General features: G+C 46.6%; 1 protein-coding gene across 7 annotated transcripts in view; it reads left to right on the forward strand.

Moving 5' to 3' along the window:
* SCAF8 (SR-related CTD associated factor 8) overlaps positions 1-21,540 on the forward strand; it is a 191,643-nt gene that overhangs the window by 121,959 nt on the left and 48,144 nt on the right. The window contains exon 22 of one of the 7 annotated variants that reach the window (XM_032485235.1): positions 13,334-14,422. The exons of the other annotated variants lie outside the window; for them this stretch is intronic. The gene's annotated coding sequence lies outside the window, so the exon portion shown is untranslated. Of the gene's footprint in view, positions 1-13,333; positions 14,423-21,540 lie in introns of those variants that run through there. 7 annotated transcript variants of the gene reach the window in all.

The following is a 21,540-nucleotide window of genomic DNA, read 5'->3' on the forward strand; positions in this document are numbered from 1 at the left end:
GTAGGTGACCTGAAGGTGGAAGAGAGAACTGCGGTGTTGCATGAGTTCTGTGCCCGGGTCCAGAAACGCAGCAGTTCAGCGTGTGGGATGAGGAGATGCTGGTGAGGGTAACCCACTAGGAAGAGCCGGAGGCTCAGGGTCGGTCCAGCCTCACGGGCCGATCGGATCCAAGGGGAGCTCCAGCCTCTGCAGCAGCGGAAGGCAGTTGGGCTGAGATGAGTGGTCATTCTCGGCAGTGTCACCTGCCCCACACGAACCTGAATGACCTGGATTTGGGGGGAAGGTGTATGTCAGATGAGGGTGAATGTGCTCGTCTTGGAGAACATTTGAGTGGTTTTACGGCCACTGGCTTAAAAGAAGCACAGTTAAAGGATTGACTTTCCTTTGTAACAGTGGAGGGCACAGATCTGGACTTCTTAGCCCTTGGAGACGTCCAAACAGACGTGGAAGCCTGGGGAGAGAGGCCTCGTCCCTGGAGAAGTTAGACAGCTCAGGGAGCCAGGTGGCGTCCGTCTGATGACAGGAAGCCCCTCTGGGCTTGAGAGTCAGTGGTGCTGATTCTTTTACTTTTCCCTCTAGTTGTGGTTACCCAGGGCATCACGTGCCAGTTCCAACATGCTGCTGCAAAATGTGTGCTATTTGAGACTGTCTCCTTGTCAGGAGTATGACTCAACACGGGAAAGTCTGGTTACCTTGTATGACAAGGGCATCAGTTTCAACCTGGTTCGTTTTATGAGACCCATTGTTATCCTTCGGGGAGGACCATGATTGAAAGGACAGGTAGGGGGAGGTGCAGCGAAACTGCAGGACCTGATTTGCATATCTGCCCATCTCAGTGCCAAAGCGAAGAGCAGTTCTTACAGCTGTGGCTTTTCCTTAATTCTTAGGGGGAAAAATCAGATAGGCAAGTTTTTAAGGAGAGTCATTTTAATATATTTTGAATTTTTTGAAAAAATTGTTTACTATAAATGTCAAAGGAAGTCCTTCCTTAGAACTTTGGATGCAAGCCAAAAGTGCAATGTCATCACTATAACTGATAAAGATGATGGCAGGGTTCCTGGTTCTGGTTGGTGCTGTAGTGACCTAAGATCAGATCTTTGTCCTTTTGAACAGGAGAAGGGATTCAGAAGCCATGGGAGCTTTGTTTCCAACATGTTCCCAGGTGGAGACCACAATCCACCAGTTGCTGTGATGGGGAGTGTTGGTCCCCTTAGGGTCTACTCTTTCTTCCTGGTCACACATTCCTCTTGCCCCAAAATGGACTCACCTTTAGGAAATGAGGGAGATGTTTTCCTGGTCACAGGTGTACTTTCTTCACGAATTTCATAAACAGCGTTAACTACTGACTTCCCAGAAATCCACTGTAGATGGTCAGGTGTCCTTAAATGGAGGAGCTGTTTCCATCACTCAGGATGCTGGTTTCATGTGCTGTAGGGTTGGCCTGAAGGCCCTTTGTTTTCTACATGAAATGGCTCCAGAGTGCTTTGCTCAGGTGACCAGTCCTCCGCCTTCCTCCCCTCCCGTCTCCTTCCCTCACCCCCACCCCCTCTCTCACTTTTCCACACTCCTCATGCCCTCTCTCACACATCCTCTCTGTCTTAATTTAGAAAAAGCCTTGAGCACCCTCTCTGACACAGTGCCCATCCCAAGGCCCCGTGACTCTCTTTTTTCCTACTCTGTTTGCTGTGACTGCACACCTCTGAGCACTTGTGAATTTAATTCCCTCCCTCCGGGCAGGCAGCTCCCAGAAGACAGAGGCAGTGCTTTATTCACCTCCTTGTCCTAGAACATTCCAAGGCATATGGGAAGCTCGAAGTCATTGTCTGATGCAGAAAAAGGAGAGAACCTGTAAGGGAGTGCTCTCACAGCCCCGACGACGTCCTCAGCTCTAGAACGCCCATCTTGCTGCGGACGTGACTGCAACCCACCGTGCAGCCAGCTCAGGGCCCCTGATGTTCTGCCCACTCCACTCCCTAGTCGGGTGCTAGATAAGGTACAGGATGCCCAATCCAACTGAATTTCAGGTACACAAGCAATTTTAGTATAAGTGTCCCGTGCAATATTTGGGACATACTTATGCTAAACATTTTTTCTTGTGTATTTTCATTTGCTAAGTTTGGCAACCCTACCTTCCCCTCTAATTCCCTGATATATTGACTTGCCATAAGTTAGGATGTTCCGGTGTTCTTTACAGTTTTCCTAAAAGAAATCAGCTCTAATGCCAGCCCTGCCCGCAGTCTGTAGCACCGCGGATGGGGCCATGGTTCATTCAGAACCTTTCTTTGACTGAAATATGTATGATGAGTGATATTTATGTATGCAAACCCCTCCCCCACCAACTTTTCCTCTTTTCCTTCCACTCAAGAAAACATACTGGATAAAACTGATAAGGACTATTATAGGGATAACCTTGAACCCTTTCTGATTTATTATTTAAAATGAGTAATTCTGCAGATTTGGACCTTACTGCTGTGACTAAACCTCAGACATGACTTGAGACTCTCTTAGCTGATTGCCGACTGACTTTGAGGGTGCAGTTGGGGGGGCTAGAATTTGGTGTTAAAAACTGGGCATTGTGGATTTTATTTCACTTCTTTGAAAGAGAAAAAACTATCTTGGACTCAAAGAGGACCTTTCTAAAGAGACAGAGATGGCTCGGTAAGAGCTCACCTCACTGCTAGGATGGATGGAGTTGATAGTGACTTGATGGTTTCATCTTTACATGTAACAAAACCGAATAGAAGTCCATCTAACTCCACTGGCAGGACCACTGAGACAGTTGAATGGAAAGCTTTTTGAAAACCCAGAGGACTATATGAATGAGAAATGAGTAAATCTTTTTTAGTTTATAATCATCACCAAATGTTTACTTGCCACTTAACTATGAACATTGCTCGGACAGTTTAAGAAACATCAGAGATATATCAGAGGCCCGAGTCGCAGTTGGAGTAAACCCAAAATAAAGAATATACCGTAGTATGTTCTGAGATAGTTTTTAAATTATTACTTTGAAATGTAATTGAGTATTGAAAAAAAATTTTAAAAGACAAACCCTAATATGCTACCACAGACTACCCAACTGTAGCTTGAGTTTCATTTCTTTTTCTTAAATAAGAAATAAATGCAGACATAGAGAACAAACTTACCAGCGGGTAAAGGGGGTGGAAAGGGATAAACTGGGAATTCGAAATTTGCACCTCTTGGGGAGCGATGGAAATGTTAGCTGTCTGGAATGTGGTGATGGTTTCATTGGTGTACACGCCTATCAAAGTTCATCAAGTTGTACATCTGACATATGTGTAGCTTACTATACAGGAATCATACCATAATAAAGGTATTAAAAAAAAAAAGTGAGGAAGGAAGGTGGAGCTCAGTGGTAGAGTGTGTGCGTAGCATGCACGATGTCCTGGGTTCAATCCCCAGTGCCTCCATTAAAAAAAGAAGTGAGTAGACATATTTATCTGGGCCCTTTGGTTGAAATCAAGTATCTATCTATTGTCAGCACTTTTGAGGTCCCCGAAGCCGGTTAGTTTGAGGACAGTGCAAACACAAGAGTGGCTGAATATTCGCCCATCGTCTGTTGCCTAGGACCGCCTAGCCGCGTGTTATTAAACCCCCTAGAAGTGGGCTGCCTTCCCCCCGTGCGTGACTCGGCGCCTTGTTCTGGTGTGTTGGTGTAGGTCCAGCTACTGCTCTGTAAACCTTGGACCACTTCTAGAGTGACACTCTATTAAGCATCCTGGGAGATGTTCCAAAGAGTGAGCTATAGAAAGTTTAAAAAAAATGGTAGTTTGTCAAATTCCAGAGAGAAAGGAAGCCAGGAAGCTGGACGGCTAGATCCTCTCGGGATGACTTGCTCACCCGGGCTTGGGTGGCACCTCAGACCCGCCTGCGGGTCACTGACGCCGGGGGCGCTTTGTCGGGCTGGCTTTGTCTTACAGCCTCGCAGACGCTTCCTCAAACTCGATCTGCAGCTGAACAGCCGCGCAGCTGGAGCCCCTTGTTGGGATGAGGTGCAGTCCTCTGTGGAGGAAGCGTCGCAGGAAAGAGGGGAGACTCTGCTTTGGAATGTGGGCTCCACCTCCCTGTCGCAGTATGAGCTGCAGAGGTGACAGCCTCTAGGAGCCGGTCGTTAGGTTCATGACAGCGGCTGGAAGGTCGGGAGAAGGACTGAGGTCCAGCCCCTGCCTGACACCTGGCACCTGGCTCAGGTGAGCAAACCCTCGTTTCCTCCCTCCCCCCACAACGATAGGTTTACAAGCCCATTTTGGCTCCCTTGCCAGGTTTACAAGGGCTCGCCGAGTTCATGCAAGGAAAAGGATGAATAGTTAAAGGGAGAGGTTGTCCAAAGAGGCAGGAGTATTTCCTGTTAAATTGCCAGAGAAAGCACACACTTTCGGATGTGTTGAGTGAAAGCTGGTTTGAAAAGTAAGCAGCAGTTTCTTTTGAAGACGTAAAAAGACAACTGAGTTGCAAACTGGTAGAATTGGCTATGTATCCAAATGGACTTCGTTTTCTGGTTGTGTAATACTTTCTTATAAATATGTTACAGTCAGGGCTCTGCTCAGGTCGTCCTGGGACTTGTTAGAATTTGGTTTTTAGTTCTCCTGTCTCCTAGCCAGGCCACTCGTGCCAAGAGCACCCAACCCTGTCCTGACTTTCAGTCCAGATTTCCCCTGCTTCGTGTCCTTCGTTACAGACAGTGCTGGGTGCGTGTCCTTCCTCGGGGTCATGAGGAGCTCATTTACTTTGATAGCTTCCTTACCAATTGTGCCTGTGATAAATGAACTCACAGCTTAGCGGCTTCCTGCGGCCTGTTTCTCAGCGCATGTGTGAGCGGGGGAAAGGAGGGAGAGACTCAAAGGGGAAAAAGATTATTTGGGGTCAGCTTGTATTTCTGGTATTTGTACAACTGACACTGGATGGAAGAGGTTATTTCGTCTTGAATTTTTATTGTCTGTAAAGTGGATCAAGTTTTCCTTCAGCACTTCTTGTGATTTCAGGGAGGGGGGTTCATTCCCAGGGAGACATTTCAGTTTCCCAAAATGGGATGCTTGATGTTGACAAGGATCTGGCTCCTAAAAGGCCTCAAGAAATCTCGACAGGCTGTAGACGCCCATCAAGAAGGCGGCCCCTGAGCTCCCGGGAAGGGAGCCCCGTCCTAGGGAGTGTCTGGGCGCTCTCGTGGGGAGCGGGGGCGGCTCCGCTTGTAGTGCCCCTGCAGGGGCCTGATTCACTGGTAGTGCTTACAGTCATTCTGGAACAAGGCTTGCCAAACCAAAGGTGTATATATCAGGTGTGTTTGGTTTTTCAGACTGTCTCAGACGGTGGGGCAGGGACCGGCAGGCTTCTCCTTGGCTTGTCTCATGACCGACTCTCACAGCTTAAAACGTAGGAGACGGATCACGAGGTAATAATGCCAGAGTCCCCTGGCATTGCTGCCTCTAACGTGTCTGATTTCGGCTCTTCCAAGCTGACTCGTGGTGTGTGATGATCCGTAGTTTTGCTAAAGGCACAGATGTGAACAGCCTTGACCACGAGGCAGGCGGGTGGCAGTGCAGCTCAGACGGCGAGTGGCCCAGGGACAGCAGTCAGTCGTGTCTCCACACGGCCTTTTTCTGCTCATCAGTGCCTACCTGCTTGAGGGGGAGATGACATACAATGATGGGATCGGTAATTTGGGGGTGTGCCGATATCTGAGCTGTGTCCCTCACAAATGTCTAAGGTCTGTGAAAAGCGGGGAGACTCTGGACAGCCAGATAGAAGGTGGGTGCCAAGGCCGGCGTGCTCTGAGACAGGTCCTGGGATGTGAGTGCGAGGGAGGCCCGTGTGGGGTCCAGGTGCAGCTGCACATCTGCTCGCAGAGCCCGCAAGTGAAGGGGTTTTCTTATCCCAAAGCCTGGATTCTGAGGAATATGATTGTGGAAAGCCACCCATTTTTTCCAAAATCACCTCCTCCTCTATTCTGTGCTTTCAGGTCTGTCCAAGCCAAGACGAATGTTCCTGAGACTGTGCTGTGTTGATAGAAAAAGAGTATCTATTAGTGGTTCGTTAACTTGGATCATGTTTGGGAGTCTCTGTGAGCTTGTTAAAATAGGGCACTGTGCCTTCCTGAAAACTGCTGTTTTGTTTAATGAAGGAAGAAAGAAAGAGAGAGAGGGAGGGAGGAAGACATACAGACAGACAGACATGCAACGCAAGTGTAGTGTTTCTCCCTGACATCAGGGTCACTACGTGATGTGCTGCGGGGACCTCGGTTGAAGCCCCGGCTGGTGTCGGTTAGTGTGGAGTGGCCGGTGAGCGTCTTACTGCGTCCTCGCTGCTCTGTGGTTTTAAGTGTAAATGTGACCCTAACTGGTGCATTTGCTGATGCCACACTGTCTCCTCTGTAGATGTGAAGCCCTTCTTCCTGCCTTAGTCATTTTAAGAGGTCATTGGTGGGGGCTGGGCAATAACTCGGTGGTAGAGCGCGTGCTTAGCATGCACGAGGTCCTGGGTTCTATCCCCAGTACCTCCATTAAAAAAAAAAAAAAAAGGCTCAGGAGAGAAAGACTGAAATGAAGATAAATGGACGTAATTCAGATAACGTATCAAAACAAGCATGAAAGCGTTTTCTAGTTGTGCCCTCCAAATGCACGCGGGGAGTAAGAGTCTATTTTTGCTCTTTCTTTAATTTCATTGACTTACTTTCCTGGTGATCCTATGAAACAGCCAATTCCCAATTTTAAATGCTTATTCTAGGTAGGGAGATAAAACATTTGATGGAGGCATAGCTGAGCCCACAACGAAGGGCAGCGTGTGCGTGAGGCCAGCCTGGGTCCCGGGACCTGTTCTTTCCGGCTGTCTGCCCCTCCAACCCCAAGGCCTTGCTCCTCCTAGGGCTTGCTGTCCCGCGGGGCTGGGAGTCGGCGTTCCTGTCCTGAGAACTCCCGTGGTCACCTTTCCTGGGGTGGTAGGTTCTGGCATCCAGGGAAAGCGAGAGGCTTGTCATTTCCTTGACTATGTGGTGTCGGTTCTCTGCCACTAATCCAGTTTGCAAATCAAATAAGAAGAGAAAAAAGCATCTGCTCAACTGGATGGCCATCTAGTCTCTCCAATTGGGAAGGCAGCTGAGGACACCAGATTGAATTTGCTTTCAGCAAACTGGGTATATGAAAATTGAAAATTCTAAAAATGGATGATTGTTCATTTTTCAGAAGTTCCTTTGCCCTACAAAAAAGATGAACGGTAGGATTTCTTTAAACACCAACTTCTTCCAGTTCTGTAAAAATAAGATGTAATTAATATCGCACGTTTCTAGAGCATGCTCTAAGCATAAAGGTGGCATGCCTGTAAAAAATATTGAAAGTCATTTAAAAGTAAGTTTTTAAATGACGAAGAACTTTTATCTGATGGGTTCCATTTTACTAAATACATGCATGTTAATAGTTTTTGCACCAGACTGGGGGAGGGGGAGATAAGTCCTACCACTGATGGTTTGCAACATGATGAATTTTAAAATGAGGGCATTACTCCATGTGACCTGCCACTCGTTAATCTTACAGCATCTGTTCTTGGAAGCCCAGAGTCAAACCTTGTAACCTTTAAGCCAGAAGGAGAGTTGTCTCCAGCGAGTTCTCATGGAAAATCATGAGCACTTACCATCAGCCCCCAGTCAGCAGGCCTCCAAGCCTTCGAGGTGATTCCACTGCCAACGGAATGAATGGCGTACAGCTATTTTCTACAAGTTGTCTGAAATGATTAAGGATTTAGCTTGTAGACAGTGTACTTCCAGGAGGACCATGTGGTGTTACCTCACTTTCATTCACACAGTCCTTCATTCAGTGGTGGCCTTCCTTGCAGAGGCCCCACGCCCAAGACTCGGGGTCTCCAGCGGCAAGGACAGGCCTGGGCCGCGCCCTCCCGGAGCCCGGAGCCTGCTCCTCCCAGCGCGGACACGTGGCGGTGCGCCTTGAGGTTCTAGAACAGCACCTTTGAGAGCCCGTCCTTTTCCTCTCTCTCATTCTGAGCTGGTCTTTTCTCCCTCCCTGCCCCCACCCCAAAGTCCAGGGTGTCCGGGTGTTGAGGGCCGACTTGTCAAGGCCTATGTGAGTGGCGAACAGAAGTTGTTTTTGTTTTTCGTGTATTTCAACGAGGGCATAAGCTTTGACTTTAAAAACACATGTGGAGGTACTGGTTCCTTGTTGCTTGTGGTGATTCTCTCCTCCAAATATGAGTGGCCCAGAGAGAGACAGAGACAGTGCTGGGCGGTGGAGGAGGAAGCGGGAGGTGGGCCTGGTTGGCGGGACTGGGAGCAGAGTGGAGAAGGGAAGGATGCTGATCTGTCATGGCCGGAGTGGCCTGGAGCGTGTGGTCAGGAGACTCACTGACGCGTCCGTGAGGAGCTGAGGGGTGGTGGGCCTCCTTCATTCACTTTTTCAATAGGTCAGGGAGGTGCTTACAGTCTGGGAAAGGAGGGAGAAGATGATGAAAACGAGGCTTCCCTCGGGGTACGGACCACTGGAGGCTGGAGGCTGGGCCTCGGCTCCCCACCTCCCGAGGAGGCGCCGGCTGGTAGAGTTTTCAGGGGCTGACTGCGCAGCGCGGGCAGAGGGGGCAGGGCTGGCAGACGTCACCCTCCCTCCTGAAACCCCAGCGCCAGTGAGCATCTCTGCTCTCTGCTTCCGTCGCCAGGGCTGCCTGAGGACATGACTGGCAGAGGTCTCCATCCCCCTCCTGCCTCCTCTGTGACGGACCTTCCCACAGCCCCTCACTTAATCCCCCCCGTTAGCCTTAGTCCTGGGTATTCATCTCCGTTTCACAGTTGAGGAAACGCACAACCGCTGAAGAACCTGCGCAGTGACTGCATACCTAACGAAGAGCAAAATCAGCGCTGCAAGGCTGATGTGTTAGATGCCAGAGTGCACGCTTTCAGCTGGAATGCTGAGCCGCCGCTCCATAAATGAGGTCGCTGCCGGTTCTGCCGGACCCTGAGCCCCGTGCTCAGGGACCCTGCGCCTTCCCCCCTCCAGCTCACACAAGACTGGACTTCAGTGCCTTTGGCAACAGCTCAGTCCAGTTGGTCCAGGAGTCTCTGTTATATTTGGATCCTTCAAAAGTCTATATTGTGTTTGGATCCTTCGTGCCAAGTGGCATAATTTTTCAGGATTTAGTATCTGAGATATCTGAATGAAATGACTAAGGGGCTTTGTAGGGCATACAGTGTATGGTAGGCTCGAGTCTCAGCATCATCCAGGTGCCTGGTCTCTGTGTGCCCACGGGCAAGTGTGAAACCTCTAGCTCCAGTTTTCTAATGTTCAAGACGAGAGTTCTGTGCCCTGTAATTCCCAAGGTCTGTTTCTGCACTGATATGTACGGTCCTTCTTTTTATCAAATTGGAATTAAGTAGCTTCTTTGGGGAATCCCTGTAATTGTAGGCACCATACACGTGTGGGCACGAAGCAGCAAAAAAGACAGGATCTCAGCTTAACAGAGGAGCTCTGCCCCCCCCCCATCGTAGAATAAACGTCCCTAATAGGAAATCATTCCCTTTCTTTTATTTTAATTATTCTTCCACTGGGTTCTTGTCAAGACCTGACTTCATACTGTTCTAATCTAATGGGACGTCGCTCCACACATTGTAAGTAGGTTTCGAGCTATAGAGCAATAAGACATTTAGCAAATTATGTCAGAGCACGTCTGCACGCACTGCTCCTTTCAGAGCTATGCCAGCCATCCTGCTCCCATATGGGCCGGCCACGCCGATCAGCTGGACGAGGCAGATGGGGGCCTGGCATCCGGGAATAACTCTGGCACCTTCCTTTCTGCGCAGCAGGGCGAGCTGGCTGAGGCTTGGATCTGAAAGTCTCTTGAAAGGACTTGGTTTTCTTGGTGTTGCTCCATCTCCTCCTTGTTTAGCCCACTAGTGGTTAATCCAAGAGCCTCAGTGCTGGAACAGATCACATCCTGGGTGGGTTTTCTGTCCCCTGGCTTCGCAGTCGCCTCCTTCTGTGGAAAACGGGAGAGAGGACAGCAAATTCCAGTCCGCCTGCTTGGCCGATCACTGGCCACTTTGATGAGAGTGTTGCTGGGGGAGGAAATGAAGGAGATTAATTAAAAAGGGGTCAGATCCTCTCTGTAGAGTCTGCGTCTTTCTCAGCTGTAATTTAGAAGTGATTCTTCAGGCTGTAGGCAGTTTTCAGCCTAATAGGTCTTTTGGAAATGTGACCTCATTTACTTGAGGTGGAAAAATGGGAAATAGATCACAGAAGCCTTTAAGCTGTGACTGAAGTTAGTTTCTGTTTCTCCAGGCACTTGGCCCACCTGTGGTTGTTTCTGCTGGTCCTTACTCCCTCCTTCTGCGGCCCTGCAGACATGGAAGCCTGGCTACTGGCTCCAGAGCCAGGTTTCTGCGAGTAAGAAAGGGTGTGACTGCTTTGGAAGCAGCTGGGCCTCCCCTGCAGGGCTGGTCCCTGTGGTGGGTCACAGTACAAGGTGACCATTCACATGTCTATAACTCAGGTCTCTGGGGAAGCAGCCTGTGAGAGGAAAGGTGTATAACTTGGGGGAGGTCAGACACACTTAATTTGAAATCCAGACTCAGCCACTTTCTGGCCATGTCACCTTGGGAAGGTTATTTAACCTCTTTGAACTTCATTTTCTCCTATGCAGCGTGGGATTAGCGAATGTCTACTTTGCAGGGCTGTCGGCATAGATTGAGACACATATGTCAGTTACCCGGCACTCGCAGCCCCCAGCGAGTCCCCGCTGTGTGAGGAGTGTCTCCAAGTCAGTTTGCCTCATTGTGCCCAATTTATAAAAGAATAATTGCATTTCAAAATTAAGGGCAGTTGCAGCAAATCCATCACTTATGACAACTGGAGCCGCAGAAAACTGGTCCTAGAGCTTTTACCGTTACCTTCCAGGTACTACTTCCACCGCCAGGCACTGCTATCTCTCAGTTTACCTTAAAAAAAAAAAAAAGTCTTCTCCTTTACACCACATTCTCACTGAACAGTGAGGTATTTGGCCTCGTACTCTTCATTTACTATGAAATTATAGCCAGTATCACAGGGGATCGTGCAGCACACGGGTCACTGCTAACAAAGAGCGATCCCTGAATAATCAAGAATGCTCTTCTTCCCAGAGACTCTATTTAAGGAGTTTGGGATAAGCCCGCCTGCCTGCAGTGCCGCTCGGTGGCAGGTCCCTGGAGCAGTGGGTGTCTGTCTTCATGACTAGACGTTAGATGCAGAGCTTGTGTTGGATCTGACACACAAAGACAGAGCTGTGAGATGAGCAGGACCCGGGACCGTGGCTGACGCAGCCGGGAGCTCTGGCTCTGCTGTGCGCTGTGTGCCTTGTGACACCGGGCAAGGCACTTCTCCAAGCTCAGAGTGTTTGTGGAGGCAGTTAGATCTGTTTTGCAGGGTTTTCTTTATGAGACCCTTAATATATGAGCGATAATGGAACACAATGGTACAGAAGACATGAAGGATAGTAAATAGTGGATTCATTGCTATTCATTGTCACCAGCCAGCGACAGTCCTCATTCTGCTCAGTGACTCGATGACCTGCACATCCATGTAACACCGGGCAGGTGGCCCAAGCCCTCAAACCTCAGCTGCGTCTCATGTACACAGGGTCCCCCATTATAAAGACCAGAGGGTCCATAAGTGGGAAAGGGCTTTGAAAACTAAAGCACTCTCCAGACATGAGCCGTGTGACCATGACCTCCGTCTCTCTGTGCTGTGACTTGCACGAGTGCTTGATGTTTACTTTTTAGTATCCATCCACCTTCTCCAGTGATGGATCATCTTACACGCTCTTGTAGCAGTTCCATCAGGCACTTAGGATATATACTAACACATCCCAGAAGTCCATGGTCATAAAAACACTTGCCAGAATTCCATAATAAATTTTACTTACTGTTTGTTTATTTCAAGTTCATTTGTCAAGACAGAAATATTTATTTCTCTCACTTGGCGACAAAGAAACACAGAAATTTAGTCTGTGTTGATATATGTACGTGTGTTAATAGATCATTCTCATGAGTCCCCACCCCAGGATTTGAGTAAACTTGCATTTTTTCCCTTCTGTTCCCCATTGCGATCTCTGTGCCTTTTATCACGCAAATGCTGGTTTGCTCTGGACAACAACCCTATCCTGTTATGACCTAGCAAATCTTACCCAGATTTAAGAAAATGGTGAATGGCTCTGTCCCGTTAGCCTTGTAGCTTATTTCCTTGTCGCTTTCTTTCTTGAGCAGCTTTTACCCCAGCGTTTGAAGGATGAACTCATTAGCAAAACACTTAGAATAATCTGAAGTAATAGATGCTATCTTGGTGCCGGCTTTATTTTGGGTGACTCATTCACACATTTCACAAAGTTGTGTCTCCCCTCAGTCCACAGCCACAGTGGAAAGATGAAAAAAAGTGTTCAACTCTTTTTCTTGTTGCACATGGCAGCCATGATGCCTTAAAATATATATATATATATATTTAATATAATAATGACATAACAGAATAATAGGACAAGATATAAATAATAAATGGTTGTTTTGGCATCATCCAAGTTTTACCAGCCTCAGAGGCATAAAGATAAAATCAAAATTGCTGAATACAATTTTTCAGTTACTGAAGCTTATTATTTTGTTCCTAATAGGATCTATTAGTGGTTCTAAATAGTGAACCTAATTCCTGTTTGTACCTGTGACAGCTGAGAAAGTCACATTAAACTTCCCAGCCCCAGTTCATTATCATTTTAACAAGGTATGGTGAGGTTGTTCGGCATGGTGGCTGAAAGCATCAGTTTTAGGCTGAGACCTCCTGGGTCTAGATCCCACCTCTGCTTACTAACGTGTGTGTGTCTTTGTAAAGTTATTTGACATAATTACTTAAACTAGCCCCACCAGCTGGGTTTTAGGGCTGGCTAGTGTGCTCTTACAGAGAGCATCCATGTTGTTGTACTTATTAATGTATTTATTCAAGGTTAGTTGGTGGCTTTCTTTTTAGACCTCAGCCACTGAAGTCCTCTTAGTCTCTACGTGCAGGAAGCAGGGCCCAGCAAGGTGAGGTGACGTTGTTAGTTATTGGCGGAAGGGACGTGCAGCCTCCCAGGACAGGGGTCCCTCCTGAACCATTCTTGCTTTGAGGAGAGACGAACACTCTGGTTCTTTCTGCTCTACTGGAAGGAGAGGGGCATTTGAGAGCACAGAAATTCATCAAACATTGAAACATTTACTATTGTGTTCACACTGCCTCTTCTTTAGGAATTATCTTGGGGGAAAAAAAAAAACTAGGGAAAGTGATTCCGTTGACCAGTGATGACCAGTTATTGTTCCTTTTGTCAACAGGCAAGATGATGAATGAAGTTCTGGCAGCTTCGTGTGTCCCAGGCCTTGTAGAAATAAGTGAGACGTGCTTCAGAGTTCTAATGGGCCTCACGTCGGATCTTGTTTAAGGAAGCGTTAAAAGAAACCCGCCGTTACCTATTGAGAAGGCTGTGTGCTCTCAAACATTGTTTCTGCTAGGATCCAGAGGTTGCAAGCATGCCTCCCTCTATTACCTGTTGGAGCAGGTTGAATTTTATAAATTTTAAACACAAACTCTATGAGTTTTTATTTCATAATTGTTCTTTTTGAGGATCCACTCAGATGAACAGTTTTACATCTGCAAGAGATATGCACCTCTGCAGATTCAGAATCTTTTGGAATATCCATGGCAACAAACTCTGTAGCATCATCCTGTACCAATGATGAAAAGGACGGATGACGAGGAAACCCTTCAGGGGAAAACATGTCATATTGTGTTGGAACTACCGATGGCTAGAACCATAGCTTTAGTCACCCAAGGCTTTTTCCCCCGGACACAGCGTGCATAGACTGTAATTCCTGACTGGTGGCTTTAATCCATTATTATTAGTCATCTCTTTGGACATTCTCAGACGTTGGAAGTCTTAAACTTTCATTTAGAAAAACGCAGCTTTGAGGAAATTCAGGTTCTTTGGGGTATCCCACTCCAACCTTCGTGTCCTGTTTTTATAAACGGCAGGTGCCCGGTGGCAGACAAGAAGCCTCGTGGGAGAGGAAGGACAGGACAGTGTGGGCGTGTGACACTGTATCGCAAATATACTTTATAAGTACGTTTCTTAGTTGCTTCTTATTCAGGCAGAGGTTATAAAAGTTTGTTGCAAGAATCCAGACCAGGATTTGTGTTTTGGAAACGATCAGTGTTCACAATATCTGCAGGGAAACAAACAAGCAAACTTGAGTATGAGCACCCTTTACACTTAAAGAATATTTTTATTATTCTTTTATTTGTTTTGGCTCTGTCACAAATTAAAGTGCTTGGAATGCTGTAGTCCGTGGTCTCCTGAAATTTAATCATGAGAACCTAACACTCTCACAGTATGCTGTCACTTTGGACATTCATAATAAAAATTGAAATGAACTTTGGTTGCCGGTCGTTTATTTTGCTTGGTAGCTCAGTGCCTCTTTTGTGGTTCGTCTTTGCCTGTAAGCCGAGTGATTTTTGTGACCATGTATCTAGCTGGGGAGATATATATATATATATATACGTAGTTTAGGGCTTCCACAGTCTCTCACTGAATCACTGTCCTTTTCTATATTTGAACACTCGTTATTTGTTGAAAGGCTAAGATATTTTTGAATGTCAAAGTATTTTTGATAATGCATTCTACAACCCAGATTAAAGATAATCCTTGAGGATAGCACATTAGCTTTCTTCAGTTTCTGATTATACCATATATTCTATTAAATTGATTATCGTATCCTTATAGTATATTTTGATATTTTCTATTAAGTAAGTAGAAAATTGGAGAAGGAATGTGGGCTGTCTGGCTATAGCCGTAGGCTGTTCAGTTGCGTCTTTTTTGTTTCATTCTGCCCTGTGTGTTGTGTGTTAGAGTGTATTTTTATGGATTCCACAATATTGTAGTAAGAAAAAAAAAAGAAAATCTCCAAAGATACTCAAACACGTGAGAAGACTCTGTAGAAAACTTAGACCTTGCTTGGCACTTTTACTAAATTTAATGTAGAGATAAGAAAAGACTCCTCCCCCTTCCTTCTATTCTTTTGTAACTAAACCTGCAATTGGCAGATACACACTCATCCCAGCCCCAGCCTTCTGGCATCCCCCTAAAAAAGGAGCAGCATGGATTTGAGGACTAACATGGACATTCTAGTACCTTTGTGAGCAGATTATTTTGGAACCCTTAAATTAGGGGGGCAAGAACCTAAGAGGAGGTTCTGGGCTCTTTTCTGTGGGTGGGTGGCCGGAGAAAGAGCAGAATGGTGCACAAGCTTAGAAATAGGATCGTTCCTTCAGACCGAGTTGTGCGCAGGCTCAGCGCCCGGCTGGAGGTGCGATTGTAGGATCAAGTGTGCATCCTGCCCTTCTGTGAGAGGAGTAGTCTCTTTAAAGTCCCAAGGCACCGTGCTGAGGGCAGAGGTCGACGCCTTTGTTCCCTGGATGAATTAATTCCCTTTTCCGAAGCCTCTGCTACCCTCTCTCTGCCTGAGCATCTGGCCAAGCTCTCTTTGTGAATCAGAATGAATATTTAACAGTCCGCACTCCCTCCCTGCCTTCAGTCTGCGGCAAAGGAAGGCTTTCAAAAGCCACCATTCTCGAGAGACTTAGAACATTTCAAGTTGGTTTTAAAAACTGTATTAGAAAAACAAAAACATAAAAACAGTATTAGGTGACTTTGACAAACTGAAGTGCTTCGGCATTGACACTATTGGAAAGCGTCCTTGATGTGGGTTGTTCGGTTTTGTAAGTAAACGTTGGCTTCTCACTTGAATTCTGATGCTAAGATCTCATTCAAATGAGGTGGGTGGTCTTAAGCAATTTCTTTGCGGTTAGTAAATTCTTCAGAGAGTAGGGAGGAAAGGAACCCAAACCCCCAAACATCTGTTTCAGAATGGTCTCTGCGTAGGAATTGCACGTAGATTACTTTTATTCAAAGCAAGTTGTATTTTAAATGATTTAAGGGTCCAAGCAGTTAAGAAAGTGGTTGAGTTTGATGCTTTACAAGAAAGCCTCTTCCCATTCATTTTAGTAGTTTCCCTAAATCTGCTGTTTCTGGCTCTATTTGTTAAAATTGGGGAATATTTCGCACTTTTGTGGGTGGCTTCAAATCACATCATTTTTATGGCTGGGCTTTCCTTGGGGGACTGCTTCAAGATTACCAGGAGAGGAGTCTGGCACAGTGTTTAGACTGGGTCATATTTATTGTGTTAGAGATACTTCCTGCACCTTTTAGTGTCTGTGAGAAATGTTATGTTCGCTTCTCTTATTTCTCCTGAGGTACACATCTCTTTCAAAACATTTTTTTAAATACCATAGAAAAAGACTCTACCCACGGGCTCCTAGGAAAGAAAATGAAGCTCATTTTCACATTCTTGTGTTATTGCAAGAATAATTTTTTAACCCAAAAATATACAAACAGAACAAATGGCTATTATTATAGACAGCTTAGGAAAGGAAATTGTAAACTAGAAATATATATACATTTTATTATCTAAATTTTTTATGCACGCGCCCAAGTACTATACTTAATTGTATTTTCTGAACAGATAACGTTCATAATATTAATACAAATTTTTAAATCCACCAAAGGATCTCATAGCCTAGAAATAAGTGCGGCTTTCAGCTGGCTGGGGCTGACAGCTCGCCTGTCTGGGAAAGAACTTGACTTCACCTTTTATCATGTTGCCTGGATGATCGTGGGGGAGGAGACTATAATTGAGTAGAAGCAGTTGCTTTTCCAAAGTTTAAAAATTATATATGTGAAGACTGAGCCAAATTCTCATTTTATATCATCTTAAAGGATCCTTCGTGAAGAGGAGCGTTAATATTTAAAAGTTCCCCCACATGACGTCAAGCAAACTTAAGAGCCACAGCAAACATTCAGGGGCACCTTCCTCCTTGTCACTGTATCATTTCTGTCCTTTCATTACTGACAGGAAAAAGAAAAAGCTAATGAGGGAAAGGAAGTGCTTTTTGCCAGAAGTGTCAGTGTTATCAAGAGTTTGACTTGGCCTCTGTCAACGGAAGCGCATGGACACACTTCATGGGCCTGGAGGTCGTAGCAGAGAGACCCAGGCCCACTTAGGCTACGGAGAAGCAAGACTTCCCAAGTGGAGGCCTCGCTGGGGACTGCCCGGAGGCCCCTGGGAAGGGGAGGCCAAGCTGGGGTCCTGCAACCAGAGCCGATGGGGAGGTGCCTTCCCAGAGAATGGTCACCAGCCCCAGGGATGAGACCTACATGCGGCCGTCCTGACCGCGACTGAAGCCCCGTCTCCTTCACACTATCTGACTCCAGGCAACAAGTCTGGCTTTTTATTAGAATGTTGGACATTTCTCTCCAAATACCAATGCTCCTTTGTGCATCCAACGCACATTTATTTAGTGTTTACTAGATGCCTGGTACTGTGTTGGGATCAGAGATGAAGCAATGAATGAAAATGTCTTGTGCACATCACTCTGATCTGCATATTAGACGGGAATACAGGTGTGTGTTGTGTGATAAACACAAGCTGAACACGAAAGAGGCTCACTTAGTCAGGTATCAACCCAGAGTTCCCCTAAAAGTGACTAGTTTTTATTTTTTTATTAGCTCAACTTTCCACTATAGAAAAAAGAAAACAGTTCTTACAGTTTATCTTTTTGCTATTTCCTAGCCAGCAATAAGTTTATTGTTTACTTGTTTTTTAGAATTTGGGGATTATATTTACTTATAGCAATAAAATATTCCTATTCAAAAGTGTCATATTTCTAAGGACTTACCTGATTTCAGTGGCCTCGTAGCAAACTTCCCTGGATCGATCTTTCACAAATAGGTTCTCCGTTTGGTCAGTCCTTGCAACAGATCCTAAACAGGATCCCTCTTTTTCTAAACCCCTAGACTTTAGCAAGGAAACTAGTACCACCACCTGTGAACGCTGCCATTAAATTTGACATGAGAAGTGACACATTTCAGCTGTAAGTGAATGGATGGAAAACTCAGGCATGGTGACTTTGCCTTTACAAAGTGACAAAACTGACTTTATAAAATGACTTTGGGAAACTATCAGTAGAACACAAGAAGCCATTTCTACTATTAAACCATTTGAATTCAGAGTTTCCTGGGAGATCACTCTTATTTCATATATATTTATTTATATGAAATATACATATATACACACACACTTAATGGAACCAGGACAGAATCTAATGAAAGAGGGGGTGGAATACATAGAAAGTTATTCTTAGTCCACATTTTTCCTGACGTGAGTTTGATTTTTCTGGAGCCATCTGAGCAGGACACAAACAACAAGACTGGTTTTCCCAGATCCTTGTCACAGTAAACAGATACACAGAATACAGTGTTTTGGGTCTAGTTATAGCGTGTGTAGAAAGATATTACTGTTAAATAAAAAAGGGGAAAATAAAACCAACAGAAAACCAGTGAACTGTGGATTTCATTCATCATTAGCTTCCCTCTTATCTGAGGCAGAAGGATGTATCAGATCTAAGTATGGGAATTGACCTACCTGGATTGTGATATGTAGGTTTGCTTTGGAAATTCAAGGATTTCCCTTCAGTAATGAACACCATAGACCCAAGCAGGCAATGCCTGTTACTTAAAACAAAGTATTAACTCGAGTAAGGACAAGCATGACTACCACCAAATCATTTGTTAATGATCCTGTCTTGGACTTCAGCCAAGACATAAGCAGAAACGTCCTATTCAATGAAAATGCTACTTCCAGTCCAAGTAAAAGCAGGAATTCCTCCATATGCTTAACTGGACCATCAAATATTTCAAACAGGTTCTGCAAGATAGTGACACAATAAACTCTTCCTTTCTAGCAGAGTGGGGGATTGAGGCTTTTCCAGCCAACTTCCAGTTTTTAAGGAATTGGAATGTATTTCTAAATGCACTTACCCAAATGCCCCACCAGTCTCTGTGTTGCAAAAAGGCCTCAGCTTACCAGTCTGGGGGCAGTGGCAGTGCCAGCCACAGAGCTGGGTTTGCAAAGAACCAGCCTCTAACATAAATAGACATGACCTAAACAGTCACTCTCCTCCCAAGAGCTGAACAAAAATGAGCCCCACCTAATAGAAGAGATTTACTTAGTCTATTTTTGTTCAGCCCTTAAACATGGAGTCACTAAAAACCAGCATCCCACTGGCGTTATCTGTGCTTGCATCAGGGAGGTTTTTTATTTGAATTTCTTCCATTGCCCGTAGAGAAAGCAGATTTCCTCATTTAGGTGTGTCTCTTCAGTTACTCAGCTCAGTCTTTGGTTTGATTCCTTCTATTCATGTCTCTTGATTTGCACGTGGCTTTTTTGGCAAGTACCTGCAGCTGAAGGTGCTTCCAGGCGCTAACATGGTGTCTGCTCATTAGAATCACCCAGGAAGCTTAAAAGACACGGATGCCTACGTCCCTTCTCGAGAGACTGTGATTTTGAGGTTGTGCCGTGGGTGTTGGGAATTTTCAGAGCTCCCCAGGGGACCCTGCTGTGCAGACTCCTTTGGGGACTGCTGGGTGAGAAGGAAGAAAGGACAGGTTTGGTCAGCTCGAGCCTGCATCCTAGCCCTGCCTCTTGTTTGTTGTGTGGTTGGGGCAAGTTACTTAACTTGCCGAGCCCTGACTTCCTGTCTGCAGAGTGGAGACAGTCATGCTGGCAGCTTTCCCATCTGTGGAGTGGAAATATCATGTACATTATGTGATTAGTGACCACGCTCGTAACGTGTTTGGCGCAGGAAAGAGTGGTTGCCATCCTGTACCCCTGGGGAAAATAAGGTTTAATCCATTCCAAAGACGAGGAAGTGCACTGCGGATGATTGTGACGTCAGCTTAATGAAAGTGAAAACAGGTAGGGTGACAGCCGGGCCCCCTGCCACATGAGAGCCTCCCCCAACCCCACCCCGCCAAAGTTGAATTGTTCATCTACTGCTGGCTTGTTGGAAAGAATGATACAACCTTATACTCAGAGATAAGGCTATTGTGTTCATCTGTTTTCCCAGGATGGGGTGAGTCTGCCCAGGGCTTTGTGGACAGGATCTACTTGGCAGATCAGTCCCAGAAAAACTGGGAAGTGGATGCTTCTGAAAAGGCCAGTTTGACTCCATGGGCTTGGTGGGCACGTTTGCTGACCACAGCTTGCCGTGGCCCCCAGTGCATCCCTCGGGACAGATGTGAGGGGATGAGAGGGGGTGGGGCTGTCCCCGTCTCCCCACAGCATGCCCGGCTCCTCCACGGTCCTCGTCCCATTAGACTCTGCCGCCTTTAATCTAAGAGTTCTCTTTAATCTAAGAGCATTCTTTAATCTCAGAGGTCTCTCTTTTCCACTCGTCCCATCTTTATTCATTTCTTGTTTTACTTTCATCTCCAATAAGCAAAAATTAACCTCATTAAGAAAGAAAGGAAGAACCACAAACACAGTGCCTATTGGGATGAGCCCGGTTCACTCTCGCAGACCGGCTGGCAAGCCTGTCCCACGCTGCCTGGAGCAGCCCCGGGCAGGCGGTCTTCCGTGGAGTGAAGACGGGAGGAGAGTGGTGTGCGCTCCCTCCAGACAGAATCAGCGGAAGTTAGTGTGTCAGAGCCGAAAGGAGGCTCACCTGAACCCCAGGGTTTCTTAACTGTGAGCCCTCTGAAAGTACATGCGGCATCTTAGGCAGACTGAAATATTTCTTTCATGGGGCCATGGCTTTTCAGATTTGCAAAGAGCTTGGTAAACCTCCAGTACGATCTACTAATCAGGGAACCAGGACAGAGGGAGCTGCTAGGAGCGCAGAGGAGTGGGGAGCACAGTGGGGACCGACCCTGGTGCCACACTTTTTCTCCCACCTCCTCCCCAGGTTTCCCAGCAGGTTTTAAGCATCAGCGACGTATAGGGGATGCTTAAGTCCCAGGTTTTGCTCATTCCCCATGTATCACAGCCCGAGTCAGTGCTGTTGTGCCCGGAGCGAGGTTTCCACTTCCCTTTAACCAGGGATGTTATGTCCGCAAGGCAGAGCTGTTGCAGCTGCTGAAAATCCTCATTATTTTAACCTGCAGTGAGGACTCCGTCTGGCTCAGGGTCCTAGCCGGAATCTGGGCAGGCCTGGAGGAGTGCAGGCCACAGATTGGGGAAAGTAGATGTCTTCGTCCGACTGGCTGCTGTCACAACCCAGTAGACTGGGGGCTTATTAAACACCAGACCCTTACTGCTCACAGCTCAGGAGGCTGCGAGGGCCAAGATCAAGGCGCCGGCCGGTCTGGCGTCTGGTGAGGGCCTCTCCTCGCGGACATCTCACAGGGGGGAAGGGAGAAGGCAGAGCTCTGGGGTCTCTCGTGTGGTCTCATTCGTAAAGGCCCTGCCCTTACAACCTCATCCCCTCCCGAGAGCCTCTGAACATCGTCACACGGGGGGTCAGGTTTTCAGTTTATGAATTTTGGGGTGACAGACCATCGATAGCAGTGGCAAAGGCCTACAAGAAGAGGGAGGCTCTGCACTCCCTTCTGCCTTTAGCGTCGTTCTGTTTTCACGAGGGCTCACTGGCC

The sequence above is a fragment of the Camelus ferus genome, chromosome 8, assembly GCF_009834535.1.
Source record: "Camelus ferus isolate YT-003-E chromosome 8, BCGSAC_Cfer_1.0, whole genome shotgun sequence".
In the NCBI taxonomy this organism is placed as follows: Eukaryota; Metazoa; Chordata; class Mammalia; order Artiodactyla; family Camelidae; genus Camelus; species Camelus ferus.